This window comes from Mytilus californianus, unplaced genomic scaffold (assembly GCF_021869535.1).
Source record: "Mytilus californianus isolate M0D057914Y unplaced genomic scaffold, xbMytCali1.0.p SCAF_9, whole genome shotgun sequence".
In the NCBI taxonomy this organism is placed as follows: Eukaryota; Metazoa; Mollusca; class Bivalvia; order Mytilida; family Mytilidae; genus Mytilus; species Mytilus californianus.
In genome coordinates, this window is record NW_026262745.1 from 94344063 (window position 1) to 94350922 (window position 6860).

The window sequence follows — 6860 nt, forward strand, 5'->3', positions numbered from 1 at the left end:
TTATTATTATAGCAATGATAAAATGAACATTTACTATCGGTTCTCTTATTTTGTAATTACATAAAAAGGTCGATGAACATCTCCCATCTTTTGTACTGGATACCTTAACTTCACAACAATCATAATGAAGGACCGATATAGCTATTCTCGAGCGTCACAGAAGGAAAATTAATGATAAAAATTCGCAACACATACAGTAAATAAAGGCAACAGTAGTATACCGCTGTTCAAAAGTCATAAATCGAATGAGAGAAAACAAATCCGGGTAACAAACTAGAACCAAGGGAAACACATCAACTATAAGATGAAATTGGTACAAGACATTTTAAGAAAAAAATTCGGATTGAACCTGGTTTTATGGCTAGCCAAAACTCCCGCTTATATGGCAATGTGAAAAAAATATCGCTAAAATGACAACACTGCATGACAGAAGACTCATCACAGAAAAACGCACAAACAATAATTAAATAGTCTTCACAACATGCCAACCGCAGAACAAAACGTAACATTGGTACCGTTAATGTTATTACTCACACTAGGTCGATACCTCTGCTAGTGGTCTTTTAGTCTCCTAGCCCACACTAGGTCGATACCTCTGCTGGTGGTCTTTTAGTCTTCTAGGCCACGCTAGGTCGATACTTCTGCTAGTGGTCTTTTAGTCTCCTAGCCCACACTAGGTCGATACCTCTGCTAGTGGTCTTTTAGTCTCCTAGCCCACACTAGGTCGATACCTCTGCTAGTGGTCTTTTAGTCTCCTAGCCCACACTAGGTCGATACCTCTGCTAGTGGTCTTTTAGTCTCCTAGCCCACACTAGGTCGATACCTCTGCTGGTGGTCTTTTAGTCTTCTAGGCCACACTAGGTCGATACTTCTGCTGGTGGTCTTTTAGTCTCCTAGCCCACACTAGGTCGATACCTCTGATGGTGGTCTTTTAGTCTCGTATACCACACTAGGTCGATACCTCTGCAGGTGGTCTGTTAGTCTCCAAGTCCAGTAGTTAAAAATACAGATAGTGTTTGATTTAAGTTTGCTGTTAAAAAAAAATTCGAAATCATTTTGAATTAAAAATGTAATTCCCTCGTGTATAGCTCTGATTCCTTTTCCGGTTTTGGACTTATTTTGGTCGTTGTTGCGTTTATCAGCTCTAAAATATGTGTGTTCAAATTTGGAATTTTAAATATTTTAGTCTCCAGCATAACTGAAGAGACATCAATAATGCGCATCTGGGTCAGTTAACTCTGTAGAGTTAATATGAATATACTACTTAAAGTGGTACAAACAACCTTGACTAACAGTAATTTGGCTCGTTTAATTTTCATGATATTCTGGCAAAAATATAAAAAAATACCAAACAAAATAGAACCACACACTTTATCGGAACAATTGCATTGAATATATAGCAGTTTGACAAACACTAATTTTGATCATTGACAGTCTTAATATTTCATTAACAATAGAACGTGATTAAACCGTTCAGCTGGTTTTTACAGAGTTATCTCCCTGTAGTGTTATAAACCACCTTAAAGTTTGTTCAATGATTCATTCAACAACCTATATAAAATTATGTAGCATTATTGATACGGCGAAAATGTTAACATGCCTCTGTATATAGCTTCACTATTTCCGTTGAAACAAAGTTAAGGAAAGCTGGTCTCATTCTCCTCTTCTTACATACAACAGTTAAATGATTATCTTGGAAAAAAAGTAAATATACCCAATCTATAAATGTTTGATTGAGTCTTCTTAAAAAATTGCTGAGAGTGATTCTTTACTTTTTAAGAACTAGAAAAACAATTTTGAGTGGGTTACCTGTATATGACTCTAAAAAAATGGATAACTCATTTTACACTAAACTTTATTGTGTTTGTCTTTTACAGCACAAACATTCAGTAAGTATTGTTTCTCTTATGCAAATACGTTCTGTGATACAGGAAAAACATGTTTAGGAAATTGTTTTCAACGGCAAGCTTCTTGTTTTGAATCACGTCTTTACTGAAAACCATACTCGGCTAACATTTAACAGTATAAAGCAATCAAAGATTTAAGTCTTAAAAATACCAACACGCTTGCTTCTCTCCTTTTATAATCACAAATTAAGGACGTTTGAACATCTCCTGTCTTTTCACTGGATACCTAAACTAAAAAACAAAAAGCCTGAAAAAAACGATATATAGCCAGGGCGTCAACATTTTGACTTAACATCTTTCTTAAGTATCCCACCATTCTTTTAAAAGTAAAATATAATATTCAGATATTTTGTGATGGTGTATATATACTAGTCAACAAAAGTAACGATACAAGGTAATGCATTTTCCATATATAATGAAATTGGATACACTGTACCAAGGTAAATAATTGCCCAAATGGTCTTAGTGTTATGTTCTTATCAAAACCATTAATATAAGGCAAATACTGCAATATTTGTTATTTCAAAAAACGTATTTTCACCCGAAAATTGATATAAGAACTTAAAAAACCTTAAACTTAAACATTGCTGCTGAAAATTAAGAATGTATTTGCAGATATTTGAATACTTAAAAGAGGGACGAAAGATACTAGAGGGACAGTCAAACTCATAGATCGAAAACAAACTGACAACGCCATGGCCAAAAATAAAAAGACAAACAGACAAATAAAAGTACAGATGACACAACATAGAAAACAAAAGACTAAGCAACACGAACCCCACCAAAAATTGGGGGTGATCTCAGGTGCTCCGGAAGATTGAGCAGATCCTGCTCCACATGTGGCACCCGTCGTGTTGCTTATGTTATTACAAATTCTCATCTTCGAAATTAAGGGCCGAATTTTGTCATCATTTCCACAAAAAATAATGTTGACCCCTGTGTTCCATTACACGATATTTTCTCAATTTCCAAATTGGTCAGATTCTTTTAATCGTATGCATTTGCTTTGCAAATGAATGTTTTTCATTGGATACTTTAACAGTTTTTCTTATTTATTTTATTCTATGATAAATTGGAGTTCAAACTTGTGTATCACTACTTTTGTTGACTAGTATATGTTATAGTGAATTTGTAAAATGAGTGATTTTGTAAAATCCCTTAATATTTTAGGAGTTCTATTAAATTACTGGATTTATGGGTAAATTTATAAAATCTCCGTTTAAGACTATGAGTTTTACAAATAACTGAATTAATAGTTATTAAAATATAGTCTATCTCGATTCAGTGAATTTAGAAAAAAAATATAAAAATAAGGAGACGAGGTATGATTGCCAATGAGACAACTATCCACTCAAGTTCAAATGAACTGGATGTGAGCAATCATAGGCAATCGTACGGCCTTCAACAATGAGAAAAACCCATACCATATAGTCGGCTATAAAAGCCCCAACATGAAAAATATGAAACAATTCAAATAAGAAAAAAACTAACGGACATATTTACAACAAAACAATTTACGAAACAAATATTACAGACATGAACCAACGACAACCACTGAAGTTTATGCTCCTGACTTGGGACAGGTACATAAAAAAATGTGGCGGGGTGAAACATGTTTGTGAGCGCTCAACCATCCCTCTATCAAAAAACTCATTTTAGATATTTGGGCTTGCTATCCCGATATTGTATTTAATTTAAACACTGGAGTACAGCAAAACTTTCTGAATCAGTTGCATGTGATCCTATTAGTATTCTGCATAGAAGAAGGAATTTGTCCTCCCAAGAAATGAGAACGATAAAGGCAAAGGCGTAACTGGACCAAAGATGCTTCACATCAGAATAAACTGGTCACAAACCTGGGATAGTAGATCAATTTTTTTGTGCTTGTGTATACTTCCATATTAAGAATTGTAAAATACTTAAATTGATCTTTACTTGCTTAAAATTGAGAATGGAAATGGGGTATGTGTAAAAAAAAAAAATCACAAAAATCACAAAATTACCGACTCCAATGAAAATTCAAAACGGAAATTCCCTAATCAAATTGCAAAATCAAAAGCTCAAACACATCAAACCTTGTTTTACAGCTAGCTAAACCTCTCGCTTGTATGAGAGTCGCTTAAACTTCCATTATATTGACAATGATGTGCGAACAAAACAAACAGACATAATAAGTAAAAATGTCAAAATAGAGGTTAAACAGTCAACAGTCAACATTGTGTTAAAATCTTAATCACTTTAAAAACAAATAAGTGTGTAATAAAGAAACACAAAAAGGCATATAAAAAAGACAAAGAGACAACAACCCGACCAAAGAGCAGAAAACAGCCGAAGGCCACAAATGGGTATTTAACAGAAAAGAAAAGAATAAATGTTGAAGTCATGTTTAATGTTTCAGTAAAAGTCAAACTGATCAACTGCGGTAAACTCTGTTACCTTCAGACCATTTCTACACGATGACCTCAGTCTATGGTCATGCTATTCAAAACTTGTTATTAATCTGAACAAAATGATAAAATACTGAATTGTCTGAAACACTACTGAAGGGCACTCAATTGAATGCAATCGTAATGTCTGAATAGTACTGAATGTACAAAAAAGGAAATATATGCAAAATATATCTTACCAGATAAAACGATTCAGACTTTTTACATTTATGTATAGATTAAAATGGCTTTTCAAGATAAAATTACGTTTCCTAGTGAACGGATGATAATTCTTGAGCTGGACATGTTGTATTCTTTACCATATATAATAATTTCACATGCATTCAAATATCAATACATTTCAATTATACATTCTAGGTATTGCGAGAATTGTGGGTAAGTTTTTATGTTTTTTATACGGTTGGTACCTGTCATATAAATTGGCATTCTGAAATAACAAGTCCCTAAGTCAATCGCAAAATCAAAAGCTCAAACACAACAAACGAATGGATAGCAACTGTCGTATTACTGACTTGGTACAGGCATTTTCTTATGTAGAAAATGGTAGATTAAAACTTAGTTTGATAGCTACCCAAACCTTACACTTGTATGATAGTCGCATCAAATGTACATTTTTATTGAACAAAAAGACGACAAGAACAAGAGAAAACTATTGAAACTATCTGTTCATTTGCTGTTTAATTAATTTACAGAGTTATCAATACTGATCGCGTACCACCAATCGGCAATCCTCGGGTGAATCAGCTACTCTCATCCTGATGAAGGTACGGAATCGGCCAAGCTGTGACGAATGCTTGTACCACCATATACTCATGGTTCGGTTAACTATTACGATTAACGTTAAAATGTGTACGCTTAATTAAGAGTTACCATGTAAATTTCGTAAGACATGTTCGAGACCAGACCTTTCGGAAGCCAATTGTGTATTCCGGAAGATAACATAACATACGAGTATAAAAAGAGTAAGTTAAACATTCACACGCCATCTTACAAATGTTTAAAAGCTTTAAATAAATAACAAACAAAAAACCCAAAAACAATCCAATAAGCTGGCATAGCAATGAATGAATTGCAATAAGTTTCTTTTCGTGATTGCAAATGAATTGTTCAAATAAAGACAAATAAGAGTTGATTATAGGTTGATTTCCAAAACCAACCACAATATTCTGTTTTTCTTTTATTTGTACAGGTATACTTTCATATGAATTAGATAATTAAGTGACAGATTCTCATTTGAATTTCAGCAAGTTTTACAATATAATATTTTATTTCATTGATACAGTAATTTTATCAATGCTAGAGTGTATGTCTGAATTATTTTATTGTTTTCGAGATAAATATGACATACATATATATTGCTTAATGTAATTTACGTGGTGTTGTATTTGTTTTAGGAAAGAAAATCCATGTAAATATATTGGGATGTGTGAATAGACCGGTAATATAGAACAAGCATGATGAATATTTCATCTGTACCTCTACACGATTAACAAGTAGTTTAAAACAGAATGTCTATTATTTACTTGCGTTTTACTTCACGAGTAATGGTATAGAAATTTTGCATAAATATGAAAATGAATGTACATTTCTATCTTATCAACCTCTTCTCTAAGTTGATATATATTGTATTCCTTTCATCAATCAAAATGTACACTTTTGTACAAAAATCAATGTTAGGTAAAAAAAGGTTGCGGATGATACCAAATGAAAAACCAAAAATGATAAAAATAACGAACTCCGAAGTAAATTCAAAACGGAAAGTCCGTAATCAAATGGCAAAATCAAAAGCTCAAACATATCAAAAGAATGGATAACAACTGTCATATTCCTGACTTGGTACAGGCATTTCCTTATGTAAGAAATGGTGGATTAAACCTGGTTTTATAGCTATCTAAACCTCTCACTTGTATGACAGTTGCATTAAATTCAATTATATTGGCAACGATGTGTGAACCAAGCAAACAGACATAATAGGTAAAAATGTCAAAATTAGGGGTACCCGGTACAGCGGTCAACATTGTCTATAATCCTAATCACTATAAAAACAAACAAATATGTAACAAAGAAACAAAGCACATAAGCAAAAATGAAAAACAAAATACAAAAATTTACCATAGCACAATAACACAATGGCAGAGCCCCGTCATATGGATATCACCAAAGACAGACTAAACAGTAAAAGTAATATTCATAAAGACAAAAAAGGAATACTGTTACACGTTATTAAGATGATAAACAACGTCATTACCCAGAATATATACTTCAAGACCATCGTGTATTATTTGTAAAGTTGATACGGAATATTTATCAACAAGGTATTGGTACCTTCCGATGAACTTTTTTAGAAAAAGGACGAGACGTTCTTTGACATACCCCTAGTTCATCAACTTTCTACTCAGACACTGGTGACGTTTTACAAAGTCTGAGTAGCAGCTGCAAGCTCTTGAATACCGAATAAGTTGGGAAATTTATATCCCATATGCAGGTGAAGTTGGCATATTGCTAC

The 6860-nt window shown here is 33.1% G+C and overlaps 1 long non-coding RNA gene across 1 annotated transcript; it reads left to right on the forward strand.

The window, feature by feature from the left end:
- Positions 1 to 1877: 1877 nt before the first annotated feature.
- On the forward strand, positions 1878 to 5971 carry LOC127715323 (uncharacterized). Its single transcript, XR_007988294.1, has 3 exons — positions 1878 to 1889; positions 4712 to 4729; positions 5749 to 5971. It is a non-coding gene; the product is annotated as an uncharacterized LOC127715323 (long non-coding RNA).
- The last annotated feature ends 889 nt before the right edge of the window (positions 5972 to 6860 follow it).